The sequence below is a fragment of the Gopherus flavomarginatus genome, chromosome 15 (genome assembly GCF_025201925.1).
Source record: "Gopherus flavomarginatus isolate rGopFla2 chromosome 15, rGopFla2.mat.asm, whole genome shotgun sequence".
Lineage (NCBI taxonomy): Eukaryota > Metazoa > Chordata > Testudines > Testudinidae > Gopherus > Gopherus flavomarginatus.
The window spans coordinates 13639073-13646701 of record NC_066631.1 but is presented as its reverse complement, the minus strand read 5'-3'; the positions used below and the strand labels follow the sequence as shown (position 1 = coordinate 13646701).

The following is a 7629-nucleotide window of genomic DNA, read 5'->3' as shown; positions in this document are numbered from 1 at the left end:
CTGGTAGTAGGGGAACCTCAGTACTAGTGCACCACTAGTCCAAAGTAGGTCTAATGTTTAGACCCAGGTATCAGTGATTTCAGCTCTGTTGCATGTAACAAGACTCCTAATGGAGTCAAAATTAGCTCTGTTATTGCACACTGGAGAGAGGAGGGGTAAAAGTGGTGTTTCAGGCCCACACTGCCAGGCACAAACACCTGTCCCCAACCTCTCTCAATTCCCTGTGGGTTGGAAACCATGTGCCTTGCCTATTGAGTACTATTTAGTTGAGAGCGAGTCCCTCCATCATAAAATGCCAAGTACAAGTTCTACTGTCCTTGATTCACATAACCAGGATAACATCCCTTTATTACTCCTGCCCCAACAACAAAGAGACTGGGAATCACACAGCAGCCAAAGTAGGGTGACCAGATGTCCCAATTTTATAGGGACAGTCCTGATATTTGGGTCTTTTTCTTATATAGATGTCTATTACCCCCCACCCGCTGTCCCGATTTTTCACACTTGCTGTCTGGTCACCCTACTCTCCCCCTCCCCCTCCCCATTCCCCTATGCGGCAGGAGGAACTAGAAACACTGACACAAACACAAGTGTCTCTGTTCCTGCCAAGACCAAGCACTATCCAAGGGAAACAGCCAGCTGGTCCTGGCTTCACTGCTTTGCTCATGAGTGTCCCCGCCCCTCCTTCTTCCCCTGGGGACCAGCTCCACCCTTTTCTTCCCCAGGCAACCCACCTATCTCCCTCACCCCTTCTTACCCCAAACACGGGGCAGTTTTAAACAGCCTCCATTGCACGTGGGTTATTCTGAGTGTGTCCGTGTGAGGGGGTGAGGGTAATGAGAACAGACTTTAGCCCCTCGTCCTCCTTTTGGATTGGTCTCCCCTGAACCCCAATTCAGTTTTTTTTTTACTCCTTCAGCAAATCAGCAGTGCAGAGCAATGTTTCTTTTTGGTTTGCCACGTGGACAGCAGCTGTAACCGGAATCCCTGCCACCACTGCCCTGGCCTCCAGCCGGGCAGGATGGGGCTGGAGCTGTACCTGGATTTGCTCTCCCAGCCCTGCTCATGCATCTACATGTTTGCCAAGAACAACATTCCCTTTGACTTCAAGCCCGTGGAGCTGCTCAAAGGTGGGGGTTGGGGGGAGAGGCCGAGCACCTTTCCCCTCTCACACCCTTCCCTCTTCCCTCCTCCCTCCTGGAGAATGAACCCTATCACCTCCCCCCCACATACACCCTCTTCCCTCTCTGCTTCCCCATCCGTGAGATACTTGCCCCTTCCACAGACACACCCCTTTTCTTGGGTCCCCATCCCCTTCTGTGCTGTACCCTCCCTATTTACAATAGTGCCACAATGCCCCTTTGTGGGAGACTAGCACATGTAGGTAAATCTGTCTGGGACTAGATATCCTGGTTTATCTTGGCTTGTGTGCGGCTACCTCACCTCCTGGGTCTGGTGGTGCAGATGTCTATCAAACAGGGAGAAGCAACATTACACACTCTGCTGCCTTACTGCTCAGGCTCATCCTGTTAAGTGAGCTGGTGCATTCTCTCAGTGCTTCTCTGTGGGCACATTCAAAGTGTCCCTTTATATCCTGTGTGCTCCTGCTGTACAGTAGTAGGGATACTTCCCTGATCCCCTCAAAGAAAGTAAGAAGAGCCTTTTACAAATGTTATTAAAGTGCTGGCCTATTCTGAAAACTCCCTAGTAATCCCATTATATGCATCCATATTTATTATGATTCAGTGACTCCAGATCATATTTTCTGTTTAAATGAACAAGATTTGTTTTATCATCAAACTCACCCTGGCATCTGAGAGTTAAGGTGGGTTATTTCCTCCCATTTTATTCTCAGCAATTAAGAGCTTTAGGTCAAATGATTTCCTTCATGATACACTAACCTTCATTGGGATTGCACTGGTATAATTGGGGGCATAAATTGGTGAACATTATGTTTATTGATAATTAATTGATCTTTATTAATGATTTAGTTGGGGTTAGTCCTGCTTTGAGCAGAGGGTTGGACTAGATGACCTCCTGAGGTCTCTTCCAACCCTAATTATCTATGATTCTATGTTTCTATGAATGTGCGGGGCTGGCAGGTAGAAAACACTGTATTTTTCTTGTAAATTTAGCAAATTTAATCAGTAGTTACTGAGATACAGTAAAGATTGGGACCTTCAAGCATAAGTCATTTCATTCATTCATAGAGTCATTTTTCAGAATAACAACACTCTTCAAACAAACTGTCCTGGTCCTAACATTTTGTTATGAACTAATGAAATTCTATAGCTGGTCACTCTTTGAGACAACATGAAACCCTGGATTATGCTGTCCATCAATGCCAGTCTGCCAGGGTCATCTTTATTTATTTGGGAAAGCAAAACTCCAATCTCAGAAGCTGACCTGACTTTTTAAATATTTACTATGGCAATAAGCCACCAGGCTGCCTTTTCACTTTTTGTAGAGAGTATTGTTGTGCAAAACCCAATCTATTCCAGTCTTGGACCACAAACATGTGATTGTATGTACAACAATTGCCCCCTGGGTAGTCTGTTGAGTAATCAACCCTGGGTGAATTTACACGCACTTGCGGCTGTTAACAGCTTTTTTCTTTTTGAGATGCTTTTAAAAACAGAGGTGAAGGGTCTAATAAAGGAGAGCAAAGATTTATATCCCTTGCTTTCTAGGCTGGCCTGACCTGTCATGGTGGTTCTTTATCCACCCTGATGCAACCTCTGGAAAAGCAAATTGGAAGTAGAAATTTTTCCCTTACTTCATCCGAGGACAACTCATTATTATTAATTCATTCTATAAAGTTAGACATGGGTTTTAACTTGTGTGATGTGAAAATTCCTTGCAGAAGGCAGTTTAACACTGTGTGCATATCTGCTCCATTAAGGACCAGTCTGTCCCCTCATTTCCCTTCTTTTTTACTTTCGGCAAATATGTCATAAAAACATTCAGCTGCCTTTACTGAAATCTCCTCCTTCTTTCCAAGATTGGAGGAAATGCTCTTCCCATTTCAGAATGGCCATTTGCAGGTAACTTTTTTCAGTGTGTTTCACCTACCACTAGCATTAACAGGAGTCAAATGACTGAATCCCTTGCAATGCACTGAAAGGCTTGACATAACTGTCAGACTGCAAAGACCCTGGCTGGACATTTTGGCTTTTTAGTTCATGTTCCTTCTTTAATTTGAAAAATATATCTCTTGAAAAAGCTCATTAACTTATTTATAACAAGGTGCCTCTAGGTGTCCGGCAGTGGCAATAGCAAAATATTGCCACTAGTTTGACTAATCCCCATTAACGGGTTCCAAATGGACTATGCTGACAGCTCAGCTCCATTTTCTATTGGTTTCTCCACCACTAGTCTCGGATTGTTTTTCTTATTAATTATAACTCTTTTAGGGCTCAACATTCAAGAATTTAGCAACATAAACTCCCTGAAGAAAGTGCATATACTGAGGATGGAAGCTTCTCCTTAGGAGAGAGGTTAGAATGCAGAGGTAGAAACCTCACATCCTTGTCGCAGTATTTATACCATAACACTTCTGAGCTGCATGTTTGTCTGCTGCAGTCTGCCTCTATGAGGCTCATGGGATGGTGTTTGGTCCTGCAGTGTGCTAGGACAGACATGCCTGTAACAAGGTGTCCCAGCTGGTTTCAGATTGCCAGAGGCACCCCCGAGAAGAGCAGTCTGGCTGAATGGTCTCCTGGGGCCCCAGACTGGAATCTCACCAAGGCGTGGGAGTGTTAACACACCATGGATTGTATTGAGAAAAAAGTTGTAAGTGCAGGGGGCAGCGTGGCAGTAGGCCTTCCTTTTTCACTCAGACTGTGACCCATCTGAAGGGATCTTAGCACCTTTCCTGATACTAATAGTCACACAAACGTAGGGAGCTCAAGACCCTAGGCGCCGACTCCGTGGGTGCTCCGGGACTGGAGTACCCATGGAAAAAAATAGTGGGTGCTCAGCACCCACTGGCAGCCCCTGCAGTCAGCTCCTCTCCCCAGTGCTTCCTGTCTGCTGGCAGGCCCTACCAATCAGCTCCTCCCAGTCCCTCCCAGTGCCTCCTGCCCACTGTTCAGCAGTGTGCAGTAGGTGTGGAGGGGCAGGGGGAGGAGCAAAAGACAGAGCAGGGTTGGGAGCTTGGCAGAAGCGGTGGATGGGGGTGGGACCTCGGACGGAACGGGGTCGAGCACCCCCCAGCAACTCAGAAAGACGGTGTCTCTGCTCAAGATTCCAAGTGAACAGAGAATGAAATGGGAAGGCAGTGTTTCAAAAGCCAAGGAGAAGGGTTCCCTGAAAGCCCAGTTAGAATCAGTCTGGTTCTGAGAGAGCTTTGATTTACACGTCTTATCTTCTTTGCCAGGATGCAATCTGCAAGTTCTAAGTTTGTTTATATTTGTGGCGTGGGGAACAAGTGGTGTATTTTTGAGAGGATTCATTCTCAGAGCCATGTCTTTGTAAGGAACGTGTGCAATGTACTTTTCATAGCAACAAAAACTGACAAAATAAAGGCCTGGTCCAATGTCTGTTGAAGTCAATGGAAGGTTTCCCATTGACTTCAGTGGGATGTTGGATCAGGCCCTAAAACAGCTGGGAGGGAAAAGGAAAAGTAGAAAACATTACATTATACTTCATGATGATAATTTTATAAAACATCATTGGTCTGTGGTTCTTAACGTGTAAAGGGTGCTGTTGGTTATCAGCAGAACAAGCAGTGCTGACCTTCTGGCTCCTGCACTGTTCTCTGATCCCTAACATCAGGCTTTCTAAATGGAAGTGATATAAGGAGAAGAGGAGGAGGATGCAACTATTCTCACCTTAGCTCACAGGCCTACTGTTTCCCCTTTTATCTGGAAAGCACTGTGATTCTTCTGTCCCTGAGCCAGAAGCACACTGGGTACTCACTGGTACCCTTTCGACATACAGAAATGGGCCCAGGTAGATGAATACAGGCCCTGGCAAGACACTACTGTTCGGGCAAATGCTTCCAAAATTTTGTGGCTCAAGGTAAGTGGGCTAAATATCTAAAGTGCTGAATACTAGCACTTGCCAGTGTTATAAAAGGACTGTGTTTAAATGGCCTTTGTATAAAGGGTTTGCCCTTTCTTTCCAATATAGTGCTCATCTTGCTATCCTTAGGTATACGGAACAAGGACATAGGGAGGAGGTATATTTCCATTAGGCAAATCTACAAGACTGCTTTCTTTACCCATCATTTCTTTTCCCAGCGCCACCAGACTACAGTATGTCTGGCATGCTAGTTTAGCCTTTGGAGCAAGTCATGGGGCAATTTTCCCTACGTAATCCAGGCTGCCAAGTACCATTCCCCGATTTGGTCAATTGTAGTTAGTTTGAGTATTATCAGCACCCCTGAGTTCCAGACAGAGTCACGAGGGGGCATTTAACATCTTTCTTGGCGTATATCTTGTGACCCTAATCAGCCAATTGGTGAACATACAGAAATCCACTTTGTATTTAATACGTGTGCATACAATATACATATACATACACATCACCTACATGGTGCTATGATAATACAAATTATAATAATGATGCCATGTGATAAGCTACATGGACCTGGCTCTTTTCTCCCTCTAGTGGTCTGATGGAGAACAGCAAGATCATGCAGCAAGGCCAAGAGTCTTTGGGAGATTTGGTATGTCTCCTCTTACAGGGTAACAGATATATTTAAATTGATGAAACCAAACTTGTAGGGATCCTAGCACTTCACTTAAATTAAAAGATTACTTCACCTACTAAGTAAGAGCAAAAAACAGTGTGAGAAGTGGACTATGAAACCTAATGCATATGCTGCCAGCGTTTGATGTAAGGATATCTGAGATCCACAGACTGTTCTCAGAACTGCAACAGGACAATGTCCAGCTGCGTGGAGGATCCCACTAAGTCTCATTCTGATTGCTGATACTTAGAGGTACAGAGAAGTAGAGGATTCATACAGCTCAGAACCGGATTAGCTCTCCTGTAAATATATGGAGCAATCTATGCAGTTCCCCATTTGGTGATAACTAAATTCCATTGCATGTGTATGGAAGCTAACCTATTCCCTCCTCCCCATGCAGGTAATGGTTCCCCTCTTCACAGGAAAGTCAAGACCTTGAGAGAAGCTGCAGGAGGCTTTGGGTGAGCTGAATAATTCCCTGAAAAAGTTTGCAGAGCAGTTCCTGCAGGACAACCCCCATCATGGGCAGCAAGATTTCTCTGGCAGACCTGGTGGCTATCAGAGAGCTCATGCAGGTGAGTGTAGGAGTGTTGCTAGTGAATTTTCAGCATCATGAAAACCTGATGTTGTCTATACTGCCTGAAGACCAGCATGTGGTGCTGGTACAGTTTCCTTGGAGATGGGAAGGAGGGTTTGATGCAGCACCACATGACTGAGAAGGGAAGCAGGATTCAGCGATTTCACAAAGATGACAGATGCTATAAAACAGTCTGATCCAGTGTTGCTCTGCCCCCCCCTCCTATGTTTTCCTTCACGTCATTCCCTCCTCATTACAGTTTTCTGTCCTTCTTGTGAAGAATTCAGATCCTATGAAGAGTAAATGAGGAGCAATGGGGAACTGAAGTTTAGATTAAAATAAAGAGCCCACCCCAAGGGGGGGCAGGCTTCCTCCCCTAGTCATTTTGCTGCTCTCAGTCTGCAAAATACCAGTCAGGGACTTCACAAAATACAGCATTTAAAGTGAAGTGGCTCCCATATGGATCCGTTGCTTGCCTGGAGTACTGTGTTACAGCACCTCCCACCTCTCCCCATACCCTCTCCTCCAGATGCTTTACGGGGTAGCACTGCCTCCCTCCAAAGAGTGGATCACTCTGCAGATAAACTTTTGAGAGGGCAAGAAAAACTGCTGATGCTGCGATTTTGGTCTTAAATGATGATTTCGTGTTTTCTCATTGACCATGCCTTAGTGCATGTGAGAACTGTTACACCTATTAAACCAAACTCTCTGCTGGTGTAACTTCATTAGCTTCAATGGTGTTATGCAGCTGGAGAAATCGGCTCATTATCTCCTGACTTAACCTCTAGGAGCTAAGGTTTTGCAATAAGCACGACGTGAATTGCAATGAGGATGTACCACCCTTCAGTCAGGCTCAGACATTTAGGTGCTGGAGCAGATTGAGGATGACATTGACACTAGTCATCCAATTGTCTTCCCACTTTTGGCAATTGCTTGTTAATCCAGGCAGGATTCTGCTGTGCAGTTACTTGAAATGAATTCCTCTCCTTTTCGCTAACGTTCGGCTGCTGTGTCTTTCTTTCTTTGCAGCTCATAGGTGCTGGTTGCAACACCTTTGAGGGCTGGGCCAAACTGGGGACATGGGGCAGCCAGGTGGAGGAAGCTGTGGGGAAGGAGCTCTTCCAAGAAGCACATGAATAGATCCTGAATGCCCAGGATTTGAGGAAAATCCAAATTGACCCACAGATGAAGGAGGAAATGAAGCCCCAGCTGCTGAAGATGCTGAAGTAGGAGGAAACGTGAAGTATTCTTTCACTGCTAGACTTTTCTGAATGTTTTTCTAAATCCAACCCCCCAAATTCCCCTCTTATGTGCAATTACTCTGTGCCAAGAAGAAAGAACTTGCCACACGTTTCAC

At 45.4% G+C, this 7629-nt stretch overlaps 1 pseudogene; it reads left to right on the top strand.

Moving 5' to 3' along the window:
* The first annotated feature begins 974 nt into the window (after positions 1–974).
* LOC127035039 (glutathione S-transferase theta-1-like) lies at positions 975–7502 on the top strand (annotated as a pseudogene).
* Positions 7503–7629: the final 127 nt, after the last annotated feature.